Source organism: Piliocolobus tephrosceles, chromosome 7 (assembly GCF_002776525.5).
Source record: "Piliocolobus tephrosceles isolate RC106 chromosome 7, ASM277652v3, whole genome shotgun sequence".
NCBI lineage: Eukaryota > Metazoa > Chordata > Mammalia > Primates > Cercopithecidae > Piliocolobus > Piliocolobus tephrosceles.
Window position 1 is genome coordinate 81,992,107 of NC_045440.1, and position 13,082 is coordinate 82,005,188.

Consider the following 13,082-nt stretch of genomic DNA (forward strand, 5'->3'; position numbering starts at 1 on the left):
AGGTCCAAAGGAGAAAACCTGCAGATGGAACATCTAAAGAATGCCTACTCAGTGCCAGGCACAGCTCCCGGCACTCAGGACACAGGGTGAACAAAACAGATGGGGTCTTAGCACCTTGTAGGTGAAGACTGACAAAAGACTAACACCAAAGTATCAGATAGGGAATATTTAAAAGGTAAAAAAGGAAAGGCGAGTGCCTTCGGGGGTTTCTTGAGCCATGGATGCTTGGGGAAAGTCCTCTCTGAGAAGGTAACCCTTAAGCAGAGATCTGAATGACAAGGAAGGAGCCATCCTCTATGCTTTCAATCTATAAAAGCCATCTTTCATGGGAAAAGGATGATAGACGGCAAATGGGAGGCAGCAGTTTAGTCTTATAATTCGGTGGTTTTCATCACTTTTGGTGTCTTTGAGGCATATTTTCAAATATTACCATATTTATTATATTAAGGGATTATAAAACAAAGCAATTTAAAATGAGTCAACAATAATTACAATCCAGCCACTCTCGACACTTCAGCTGATAACATCTCAGTTATCTATAAAAGCACCCACACTCATCGCGATAGTCATGACTTCACATCAATTCTGAGGTGCTCTCTGTGGTCTATGCCACATTCTCATATACTCAGGAGGCAAACTTATCTCTGTTAAAGTAAATGGGAGTTCTTTTGTTAGCAGAAGTTTAAGAACACACTAAACTCCTTGCATTCATACTTGTTTTCTGCAAACATAATCTGTTTGGCCTAATACTTATCTAACAATATCTTAATGGTATATATACATTTTATAAACTATATATATTCAGCTATAAAAAAACATGTAAACAATCATATTGGCAGCATGCCTTTGGGCTATGAGGCATCAGATGGGCAATGGCAAAGGATCACATGGATGAAACTGCAAACTCATTTCTAATTTTCTAAGTTTTCCAGCGATCCCATTATCAGATATTTTTCATTTTTCACAGAAATCTCAATCTTTTGGTTCTTCCCTTATATGAAACATTAGAAAAAATTTTTATTTATTTAATTTGCTGCTGGCTGATTTGTCATAGTTAAAGCCATCATAGACAGGGTTAATTTTATCCTTTCAACAGAAATCTGTTTTTTTGTTTTTTGTTTTTGTTTTTTTTTAAAGAGATGGGGTTTCTTTGCCCAGGCTGGAGTACACCAGTGCAATCATAGTTCACTGCAGCCTCAAACTCCAGGACTCAGGTGATCCTCCCACCTCGGCCTCTTGAGTGGATGGGATTAAGGGCACAAGTCTTTTATCAGAAATCTTCAGAAGCACATTAGCACCATAATTAAACTTCACTATGGCTGGTCTAAAATCTATTTTAGAAAATATTATGAAATTATAAGAATTTTCTGCTTGGCAAGGTGCTATGCCACATAGCATTTTATTTGTTTTTAAAAATCTACTAAATAAAGGAAGAAAGGGAAAACGATGAAAAAAGTGAAAGGAAGGAAATATGTAAGTGGAGGAATAGTGCAGAGCTGCCCCTTTGCTTAGTTATGAATAACTATGAGAAACTCGGAATTTAAATATCTAAAATGAAAGCCCTATTTGGAACTGAGTCATCTCTCCCGGTGGGCCTGGGCAGGACTGTTCCAGCGTGTGTGGTCTCTTCTATTCGAGACTCAGATAAGGCCATGAGAGCCAGGTGCTTCCTTCTTAGGGCAATATTGGTACTAAGGAGTCGGGGGAGGGTTTTTATTCCTCAAGTGGCAGGCCCACAAAAGAAATATCTTTTTTCATGACCTGAAAAAGGAATACAGAAAACAGCCACAGCTTCATTAAACCTTGCTCAAGAATCTGGAGCTCTCTGCGACTGAACAGGACAGGCCTCAGTGAGCATCCCTGGCCACCTGCAAGACACAAAGACCCAGCAGGGAAATTCTTTCTCCACTGGTAAGGATGGAGCTTTCATAAGATGGAGTGGGAGTCTGTAAAAATTTTTTTAAAAAGTTTTTTTTTTTTTTTAAGTACTAGAACCTGTGATTGATCCTAGAAGTCCAGCATTCAGAATCACCTTATGTTAGTAATTTGGGTGTGACAGGTGTCTGGCTATGAAACTATCACTCCATTAATGACCAGGTGTTTCATGAGAAGATCACATATGCAAAGCGACCCCCAAACACAGAAGGAGTCAAGAAACCAAAGAAGGAGGCAGACAAGTCCATCTTGTGGTTACAGGGTGATTTTATTGGGGAACTTACGGACAGGAGCATGGTCTTGGGTAGCCACAAGACAAGTAGATCTCCTCATCATTAGACCCCCAGACCGAGGGATTATATACCCAGGGAAGGGTTACACATGCTCCAGAGGAAATGAGCAGGAATTTGATCTAAAGGCAGGATTTACAGTAAGTACCAGTATATCAAGGTTGATCTGCTCTAAGGGCAGGATTTATGGTAGGTATATGCTCTTACACAAGGAACAAAAGATAAACTGGAAATCTCAGAGCATTCCTGGAACTGTTCATAAGAAGTCAACATGGTAGATTAGCTTACAAGATGGAATTACTTTAGCTTCCACACTGGGGTTGACTTGGGGAGCCAAGAGGAACTCTAAAGCAGTGGTCCCCAACCTTTTTGGCACCAGGGACCGGTTTCATGGAAGACAATTTTTCCACAGACAGTGGGAGTGGGGATGGTTTCGGGATGAAACTGTTCCACTCAGATCATCATAAGGAGTGCACAACCCAGATCCCTCACATGTGCGGTTCACAACAGAGTCCGCACTTCTGTGAGAATCTAATGCCACCACCGATCTGACAGGAGGCTGGCCCACCACTCACCTCCTGCTGTGTGGCCTGGTTCCCGCAAAGGCTGAAAACCCCTGCTCTAAAGGAACCAAACACAGGGTCAAGGAGGATGACTTCCTAATCATCTTCCTAGAGGAGTGCATAATTAATTAATGCTAAAAGAGCAAAAACATAGTATTAAAGAATATAAAGCAGATTATACTGGAAGAATGTAAAAAAAAGACCTTGAAGGACTTAACCAAAGCTAGTTAGAAAACCTAACACACAGAACTTAACATAAATGGTTAGATTCCAAACAACCAACTCTCTCTTCATCAAATAAGTCCTCTAGTGTGCTTTGCATATCAGGCACCTTGGGTTTCTACTGAAGCAGAGACCGCAGCTTCGGCCGTCCAAAAGCAGTTCTTACGATCTTCTCAAGACATCCATTCACGAAGTGAATAGCAATCAATGCTCTTGGAGCTTAATGGGAAAAACTCGAAGACACTGACATGCCACCAGGTTATCTCCATGCCTGAGGCTGACGAGGCAAAGGAGAACAACTGTGACTAGCAGTGAACAGGTACTGTAGTGAATGGCATTTATATGCTTTCCCTTCTAATTCCTAGAACCCTCCTCTGAAGAGGTTCCCAGTGTAGCTACCAATGGAGAGGAAACAGCAGAGTTCCAAAGAGATAGCACCTTCAAGGCTTCTCTCAAGCCTCTGGCAAAGGATCTGGGCATCCTGGCAGCCACAGACCTGGCAGAGCACCAGTTGCTCTCGGGGGGAGGGGTTCAAGGCCCTAGCCTCTAACTGGAGCTGTGTCCTCCCTGGCCCCCTTGGTGTCCTCAGTGGCACAATTTCTAAGAAAACTGTGTGGCTCCTGGTAGCTGAGCTAATCACCTGAAATCTTTTCACAGAAAGTCACAGGCTTTCAAAACTGTAACAAACCTTATTCTTCATGAAGAAATAATCCTCACTTCTGCATTCTTCTTTTCTCTTTTCACTTCCTTTTCTTCTTTTTCTTTTTTTTTAATATCAACTAGTTACTTTCTAATGGAAGAGTCCTGATGTATGGAAGTCTATGGAAATCAAGAAGTGAATATCTGCCAATTTCACACAAACTCACTGTTATTTAAATTAGGAAAAAAACCCCAACAATATAAACAAAATGTCCCAAAGAAGTTCAGAAAGTCGCCATAGGTCACAAAGCAGCCAAGAGTGGACAATGAAACTAGCTTTTACATCACCTGACTCTCCAGCCAGTTCTACTGTGCTAAGATCAGACCTAATAATCCAGCTAATAAAAAACTGGACATTTAAAATTCCAAATGGGCCATTCTAGCCATTAGAAGCATTTTTCAACCAATGGAAAAAAAAGCAGTTAATATTGAGGGAAAAGTCAGGGCATATTTTCTTTAAGTCAAAAAAGTCTAACAATAATTTTTATATCATAAACACTTGTAAAAGAGCAGAGACTATGTATATTATACATATGTGTGTATATATATGTACGTGTGTGTGTATGTATGTGTGTATATCTGTCTATCAATCTACAAAAGGAGTACCCTTTTAGGATTACACTTGACTTACATGGCCTAGCTACACAGAGAGCTGTTACATGTACTATAACACACCAACAAGTACACAGAGTTATTCCAAAGTGAATGAAGTATCCCAAAGTGAACACTCTCACGTTAACTGCCCCTTGGGCAGAAGTGCCCATCCTTTGGGCCAGGGAGCAGAATTACAGGGGACAGATCAACAGGGCCACTACATCCTTCCGGAGCAAGCTGACATTTGGTGTCAACAAGAGATTGCAGCTGAAGCTTTGATTCTGTCCAGACTGCTGTTTCAACAACCCGTTGTGCATCAGACACAATCATGGCCTGGCTTCAGTCACAATGTATTTAGGTCCATTTGCAAAATAGCATAGAAAACAGAGGAGTAAAACTTAACTATATGCTGAAATGTTCCTTTTACACTTGGAAGCATCACAAATGCACTTTTTCAGGCTTATCAGGATACCCTCTAGCATCAGAACATGGATTTTTGAGTCTTACAAAAGCTCTTCGTAATGTGCCTGCACCACAGATTTACACTGCTGTAACTCCTGTCAGACATCATCTTAGCTTTATGAATAAATAAAACTATGCTCTAGGGAAACATTGATTTAAGAGGAAAAATCAATACCCATCTAGCATGCAATAGACTTGAGCTTTAAGGCGGCTTATTCCCAAAGCACAATACAGTATGAAGTGTAAAACCATACTTTTTGTTTCCTAATAAAGGATGAGTGAGAATATGTGAAATTGGCAGGCAAATCCTTGCTTTCCATAGTCCTCAGAATATCAGGAGTCCTCTTTTCCTCTTAAAAGTAGCTTAGTTGATATTTCAAGAGGAAAGAGAAAGGGAAAAAAAAAAAAAAAGGGAAGGTGAAGCCATGGTGGCAAATCTTGATAATCTGTGAATCTAGACTGTGAGTATGTAAGGACTCAGTGATTCTCTCCTGTGTGTATAAAATTTTTCATCATAAGCAGTTCAAAATTATGAGACTGGGCATGGTGGTTCACGCCTGCAATCCTAGCATTTTGGGAAGCCAAGGTGGGAGGATCGCTTGAACCCAGGAGTCTGAGATCAGCCTGGGCAACATGGTGACACCCCATCTCTACAAAAAATAAAAAAACTAGCCAGGCATGGTGGCATGTGCCTGTACTCCTAGCTACCTGGAAGATTGAGGTAGGAGGATCTCTTGAGCTCAGGGGTTTGAGGCAACAGTGAGCTATGTCCAGTCTGGGCAACAGAGTGAGACCCTGTCTCTAAAAGCAAACAAAACCAAAAGGAATTTAAAAATTATGTATGTTTGCTTGGGAAAAATTCTCAGGGAAAAATATCAGCCAAGATGATAACAATGGTTCTCTTTGGGTAATGATTCACAAGGAAACTTTTTTCTTCCTTGAGAGTATTAAATTTTCCAACTATCGTGACGATGTATATGTTTTTATAGTTCAGAAAACACACACACACAATAAACACGAGGAAGGATAGCAAAAAGAAAATGAAAGATTAATTAGACTGACTGCAAAGTATTTTGTTGACTACTGGCCTAGAGACAGCTAAGATTTATACTGTAACACTTATTTATATTCCAGACCAACTCCTTCTTATTGCTCTTGGATGTTTTTCAGGGCATAAGCAGGCTGCTATTAAAATTGACTGATTTAAAAAATAAAGCTAACGGCTTATGCTGAAATTAACCTCATCTTTGTGAGCCAAAGATCAAATGCGAGACAAAAGCTGGCTAGAGTCTAGAGTCATCATTTTCTCAGCTCCGCAATCACCTTACAACTTAGGACCATTTTCACAGTGGAGACAGTTGTTAAAAGTTCTGACAAGCCCTGCGGTAACCTTTGATTACAAAGCCACTCCAGAAAGCCAAGGCTCTTGCTTAGAATTGGTTTGAATTAAAAATGAATCCCATTATTTTCCCCTAGCTCCTCAAAGATGCAGTTCATCACTAATTGTGTTAACTCTGGCCTCTCAAGAAACACACTTATTTGTTAATTCAGCTTAGGAGTGCACATCTCCCTGGACGGTTGCTGATTCTGTGTTTTCTTTGCTTGTGTTTCTCTTTTCTGGGGGGCAATCCTAGCTCATTGAAACCTCCGCCTCCTGGGCTCAAGCAATTCTCGTGCCTCAGCCCCCCAAGTAGCTGGGCTTATGGGTGTGCAACACCATGCACAGCTAATTTTTATATTTTTAGTAAATACAGGGTTTCACCATGTTGGCCAGGCTGGTCTCGAACTCCTGGCCTCAAGTGATCTGCTCGCCTCGGCGTCCTAGAGTGCTGGGATTACAGGTGTGAGCCACCACACCCAGCCTGCTTTGCTTATGTTTCTAATAACTGGAAAGAACAACTCTGGAAGTTTCAAATATATTTCCAAGTCACAGGCACACTGGAAGTCCGAAAATGGGTTGGGGCAATTTCAAATTTTGAATTTCAAATTAAAACATCATAAAGTCACTACTATTTTCACTAAATTTGGTGCGGGCACTGTCTGAATCTACTTCCACTCTGGCAATGATACACAATTACAAGTTTCAAAAGAATGTAGCCATCATGTTAGTTCTGATCTCAGCAGAAGAGGGAAAGGGGACATAAATTGGTTTTGGTGGCTCTTCTTTAATGTAGCAAAAATAACAAGCAAAGCATTATTGTTGAGAAGAATGCTTATATTTAGTCAGAAAAAAAGCACAGCTTGAGATAAATTACTTTTCATGAATTCTATCTTCTTTATTATAGTGTCAGAGATATATACATTTAAATAAATTAGAGCATCCACCTGTGTGTTACTATGCTCCAGGCATTTATTAGATGTTGTAGGTACTAAAATAAGATACAAACGTTGCCCTAAAGCTTAGCTTCTATAGGAGGGTCAGATGGAGTAAAACTCAAGAAGTCAGCCACGTACAAAAAAGTACCACACAATGCTTTCCAGAAATTGGGAGGAATGCGATTCTACTACAGAAGCATGTGATGCCTATTCTAAAATATATAGATTCTTGAGTTAAATCTTAATTACCCCCAACTGGAAAATGCTCTACATTTCAGGCCATAATAATGTGTGTAAAGCTCTAGTGGAAATGGAAATGCATTAGAGAAAATGTCTAATCCCCGAATCGAGATTCTTGTCAAATATTAGGAGATCAGAGGAAGGCGTTTTTAGAGTGTGGATAATCAAAGGTCTTAATGCACTGATTCTTTAGCCTAAGTTAACTAACAAGGGGCAGGCTGATTTCCCGGATCTGCAGTTACGTTTAGAAAGACTGTGGCCTCAGAGGGGAACCAAAATAACCTTGAAATAGCTCCCTGCTCTCCTAAGAGGAAAGGGTTACTCTGGTAAGAGAAGGAATTTCTCAGAAAGTTGAAGCAAAGATTTAATTAAAAGACAGTGGCCTATTTTACAAGATTCCTTCGGTGAAAAGATGGGGAAAACTTAGACCAGATGAATTCCTTTCCAGGCCATATAGGAACTGGATAATGATTTAAAATGAATATGAGTTGGGCAGGCCACAACTCTTCAGGTTTGTAACATAAATTTTTCAAATGGGTGGACATTGTGCTTTGAAGTCCAGGATTCATTATAAAAACTAATAATCATTGTAGTAAACTAATTCCTAAAATAAAATACAGAATGTCTTTGTGTTAACCTGTTCATTTAGTCTGAATGGTTTTTTTCTGCGTTTGGTCTGTTCACAGAAGATGACCCAAGGTCATTAAGGAATTATTAACATAACTTTATCATCAGTACAAAATGAGATTATTAATACCATGAATAATGATAACCAAAAACACAGCCTTATATCTTTTTGGTGGTGGTGGCAGTGAGCACTGTGTATCCTATTAATCTCTCTATCAAGCCTATGAGACTACCCAATTATTATCCCTGTCTCAAAGATGAGGAAAGAGATTGAGAGAGAGCAGGCATTTAGCCCAACTTCACAGAGGCTTTACAAAGCTCAGCCATGGATGGGCTTACCATCAATCAAACAGAAACGCCACGTTGTAGAAAGTATACCCACTGGTGTCTTTGTTTCTATCGCAGAAGACCTAAGGTGCTAAATTCAAATCAGACTAGCTCATACCCTGGATGTTTTTCAGCTTAGAAGCTGTGTGTCTGCAGAGTTAACCCAAACAGAGTCTCCAAATCAACAACTGATGCATGCAAAGTTAAACTAAAAGCCAGTTTGAATGAGTAATAATGTAGAATAAACCAGATAAATAAATACTTTGAAATCACCGTTTCCCAGCAATGAAGTTGTGGCCAACTGCTGAAATAGGAGAACAATCTCGTGTTTTCTGGAAAAGAAACACAAAAGAAAACAATTTCAAAATTCTGAACTGTATTAAAACTGCAACAATTAAGGGTAAAATGATCATCTTGTCATTTACTTATTTAAGATTTGGCCAATAGTAAGCAACTGAAAAATGATTATTTAATTAGCCTTTACTGCTTTAATACTATAATAAAAGAATGTTAAAAAGCAAAAGCTAAAACTTGCTCTTAAAATGCCAGACCTATATGTTATTCCTAATTTTATACATGCAGAAAAGTAAAAACGATGGCATTAATAGCATGTAATAAATTATGCCCATATTCGTTTTAATCATTGCTACCTTCTAACTTATTTGCACCAATGATAACAGTAACTAGGGTTTATCAACAGCACTGCACCTGCGCACCTCAAACACAGACCTCTAGAGCCCATGTGCAATGTACATGGATTAAGCAAAAACAAAACTGGTTGCATGCCTCAAGAAGATGACAGTCTTTTCAGCAAAAAAGAAAAAAAAAAAAAAGGTGAAACCAAATTGTATGCAGACATGTGATAATTGTTCTATTTAGCTATATTATTTAATGTCTTCATCTTGAAATATGCTGTATTTTTGTTAACATGGCTTCTTATGCTTAAAAATAAAACTATCACTTATAAAGATCACTTCTCCAAGAATAAGTGTGATTTGAGTTTGAGGAATGTAATCTCAAATCGAAAATTCTGTTTTTTGTAGAACTGTGTATCTAAGTAGACATCTGAAAATATGCTAAGTGGAAGTAAAAAGCATGGGTAGTTAGAGAATGAACCTAATAACAAGACTGAATTTTCTCTAGAGTAATATCCACTGAGGGAAACCGGTGCCTCCTCTCCCCTCTTTTCTTTTTCGGTAAAGTTTAAAAGAGAAAAGAAAGCTATTTCTTAGAAGAAATGAAAAGTAAAACAACATTTGAAAGACCAAATAGTCAAGCTGACAACAAGCAAGGTGGTAATTCCTGCATGAGCTCCAGTGTCAGACTCCACAGTGTCCAGCAAGACAGGAACCCCCAGACTCTTAACCCATGTAGTCTAAAAGCCACTTGAATATGAGAAAAGAGAAGAGTGCAGCAGAAGGCGAGAGGAGGTTCCATGCCAAGAGTGGCAGTAGAATGGTAAAGAACACATTTGCTGAGTCCACATGCAACAAAGAAAGGCAATGGGTACTTTCTTCTCTTGGCCTTTTGCTGGGAAATCCCCCATCCTGAGCTACTAAGCACTACGGCTCAGCAACACTGTGGGTGCTGGGACATTTCCTCACCAGTCTGAAAACCTATCATTTATAAAACCAGGAGGATGCATTTCAAGCTCTAAACAACAGCATTGGAAACAAGTATTTGGGAATAGTACCCCAACAGTACCCAAATGTTCAAAAGTGGAGACACAATTATTTTGAGAGGCTGCTAGTGGTGTCTAAAACACTGCCAGATCTGTTTAATAAACACTCACTGATAAATCTCTGTGCTATATACAAGGGGCACACAAAGGCAAAGATAATAAGGCCCAGTTCAGGAGCCCAAGTTACAAGTAAGTAGCACAATACAGAGAGACACAGGGATAAGAGGAGTATCAACAGGTTGTGATTACAGTACAGAAAAGAGCAGAATAGTTTGGCTATGGAGGGCCCCACCCATGCTTGTTCTCCACATCCCTTGTGATTAAAACCCAAGCCCCTGGCATTGTGACAATCTCCCTGTCAAAGTGCCCAGCCTTTCCGGTGTCATCTCATCATCCTCACTGCCCTCCTGAGTCCTCCATGCCTCTGCCACCCTGTCTGTTGTAGAGGCTAACCAACCAATATAGAAGAGTGAATAGACTAGCGGCACAGGGACCCACTGAGATGTGTGCTCCTTCAGCCACACTCACCAGTGTAGGTGAAGACGTGGCATGGGGAGAAAGCTGGGTTATACAGGGTTGGGGTTTTGCTAGTGAGTATATCTAATAAAGCACTTTTTTTAAGAAATAATTTCAACTTTTATTTTAGACGCAGGGAGCACATCTGCAGGTTTGTTACATGAGTATATTGTGCGTGAGATTTGAGGTCTGAATGATCCTGTCACCCAGGTAGTGACCGTAGTACCCACTAGGTAGGTTTTCAACCTTTACTCCCCTTTCTTCGTCTCCCTTCCAGTCACCCCCAGTGTATATTGTTGACATCTTTGGATCCATGAGTACCCAGTGTTCAGCTCCCACTTATAAGTGTGAACATATATTTGGTTGTCTGTTTCTGTGTTAATTCCTTTAGGATTATGGACTCCAGCTACATTCATGTTGCCGCGAAAGACATAATTTAGTTATTTTTTATGGCTGCCTAATACTCCATGATGTATATGTACCACATTTTCTTTATCCAATTCACTCAAGTTGATGAGCACCTAGGCTGATTCCATGTTTTTGCTATTGTGAATAGTGCCTCAATGAGCATACAAGTCTATGTGTCTTTTTGGTAGAACCATTCATTTTTCTGAAAGCACTTGTTTTTAAGCTGGAAACTGTGGTGTGCTTGTAAAGAGTGGGTGAATCCTGGCACCTGATAGGTGGGTCCTCCAACTTGTTCCAACCTCCTGTTCCACTGTCCTTCTCAATCCACTCCTTCGTTTATTTAGAGTCCAATGAGGAAATAACTATAAACACCAATGTAAAGTACATGCTCTAAAACAGGACTTTCAACCTTGCCCTTGCTGACATTTGGGACTGGAGAATTCTTTGTTTTGAAGGGCTAGCATTTCCTGCCCTGGGCTGTAATAAACAAAAATGTCTCCAGACTTCAACAAATGTCCCCTTAGGAGCAAAATATTCCCAAGTTGAAAATCACTGGTCTAAAATGAATGATGACTTATTAAAACACAGTAATTTGAGCATAGTGGCTCACACCTATAATGCCAGCTCCTGAGGAGACTGAAGTGGCAGGACTGCTTGACCCCAGGATTTGGAGGCTGCAGTGAGCTATGTTGTACCACTACACTCCAGCCTGGGCGACAGAGCTACGGCATCTCTTAAACACAAACACACACTCACATACTCTCATATTTATATCTTAACTTTCACATCATGCAGAAACACAGCAGTGTGGATGGGGACCACTGGAAAAGGCATAGATGAGGGAGTGGGTGTATGTAAAAAGCATCTGGTGTATTCTCGGCCCTGCATGAGGTCAGTTATCTTATTCAAGATGCACAAAACACCCTGTGCTTTTCTCTGCATCACAGCAGCTCGAAACCTTGAGAAGCAATGATTTAGTGCATGCTGACAATGTTATTAAAAGCAGAACTCTTCACAATAAAATAAAAAGTATTGCTAGATACACCTTTCCTTCACTTTCAGTAGACTGAACACCTGACTCCTTGAGAATGATCAGCACATTTTCTTTCTTTCTTTCTTTCTTTCTTTCTTTCTTTCTTTCTTTCTTTCTTTCTTTCTTTCTTTCTTTCTTTCTTTCTTTCTTTCTTTCTTTTTATTATTATTATACTTTAAGTTCTAGGGTACATGTGCACAAAGTGCAGGTTTGTTACATATGTATACAACATATGTATAAAACATATGTGCCATGTTGGTGTGCTGCACCCATTAACTCATTATTTACATTAGGTATATCTCCTAATATTATCCCTCCCCTATTCCCCTACCCCACGACAGGCCCTGGTGTGTGATGTTCCCCATCCTGTGTCCAAGTGTACTCATTGTTCAATTACCACCTATGAATGAAAACATGTGGTGTTTGGTTTTCTGTCCTTGTGACAGTTTGCTCAGAATGATGGTTTCCAGCTTCATCCATGTCCCTACAAAGGACATGAACTCATCCTTTTTTATGGCTGCACAGTATTCCATGGTGTATATGTGCCACATTTTCTTAACCCAGTCTATCATTGATGGACATCTGGGTTGGTTCCAAGTCTTTGCTATTGTGAACAGTGCCACAATAAACATACGTGTGCATGTGTCTTTATAGCAGCATGATTTATAATCCTTTGGGTATATACCCAGTAATGGGATGGCTGGGTCAAATGGTATTTCTAGTTCTAGACCCTTGAGGAATCGCCACACTCTCTTCCACAATGGCTGAACTAGTTTACAGTCCCACCAACGGTGTAAAAGTGTCCCTATTTCTTCATATCCTCTCCAGGACCTGTTGTTTCCTGACTTTTTAATGATTGCCATTCTAACTGGTATGAGATGGTATCTCATTGCGGTTTTCATTTGCATTTTTCTGATGGCCAGTGATGATGAGTGTTTTTTCATGCATCTGTTGGCTGCATAAATGTCTTCTTTTGAGCAGTGTCTGTTCATATCCTTTGCCCACATTTTGATGGGGTTGTTTGATTTTTTTCTGGTAAATTTATTAAAGCTCTATGTAGTTTCTGGATATTAGCCCTTTGTCAGATGGGTAGATTGCAAAAATTTTCTCCCATTCTGCAGGTTGCCTGTTCACTCCAATGGTAGTGTTTTTTTTTTTTTTTTTTTTTT

General features: G+C 39.8%; 1 protein-coding gene across 4 annotated transcripts in view; it reads right to left on the reverse strand.

Annotated features, from left to right (window-relative positions):
* The window catches only part of PAG1 (phosphoprotein membrane anchor with glycosphingolipid microdomains 1), a 143,638-nt gene that overhangs the window by 91,049 nt on the left and 39,507 nt on the right, over positions 1-13,082 (reverse strand). For 2 of the 4 annotated variants that reach the window (XM_023227826.2, XM_023227823.2), the window contains exon 2: positions 8,538-8,607. The exons of 1 other annotated variant lie outside the window; for it this stretch is intronic. The gene's annotated coding sequence lies outside the window, so the exon portion shown is untranslated. The remainder of the gene's footprint in view (positions 1-8,537; positions 8,608-13,082) is intronic. One more of the 4 variants, XM_023227824.2, reaches the window with a different exon arrangement.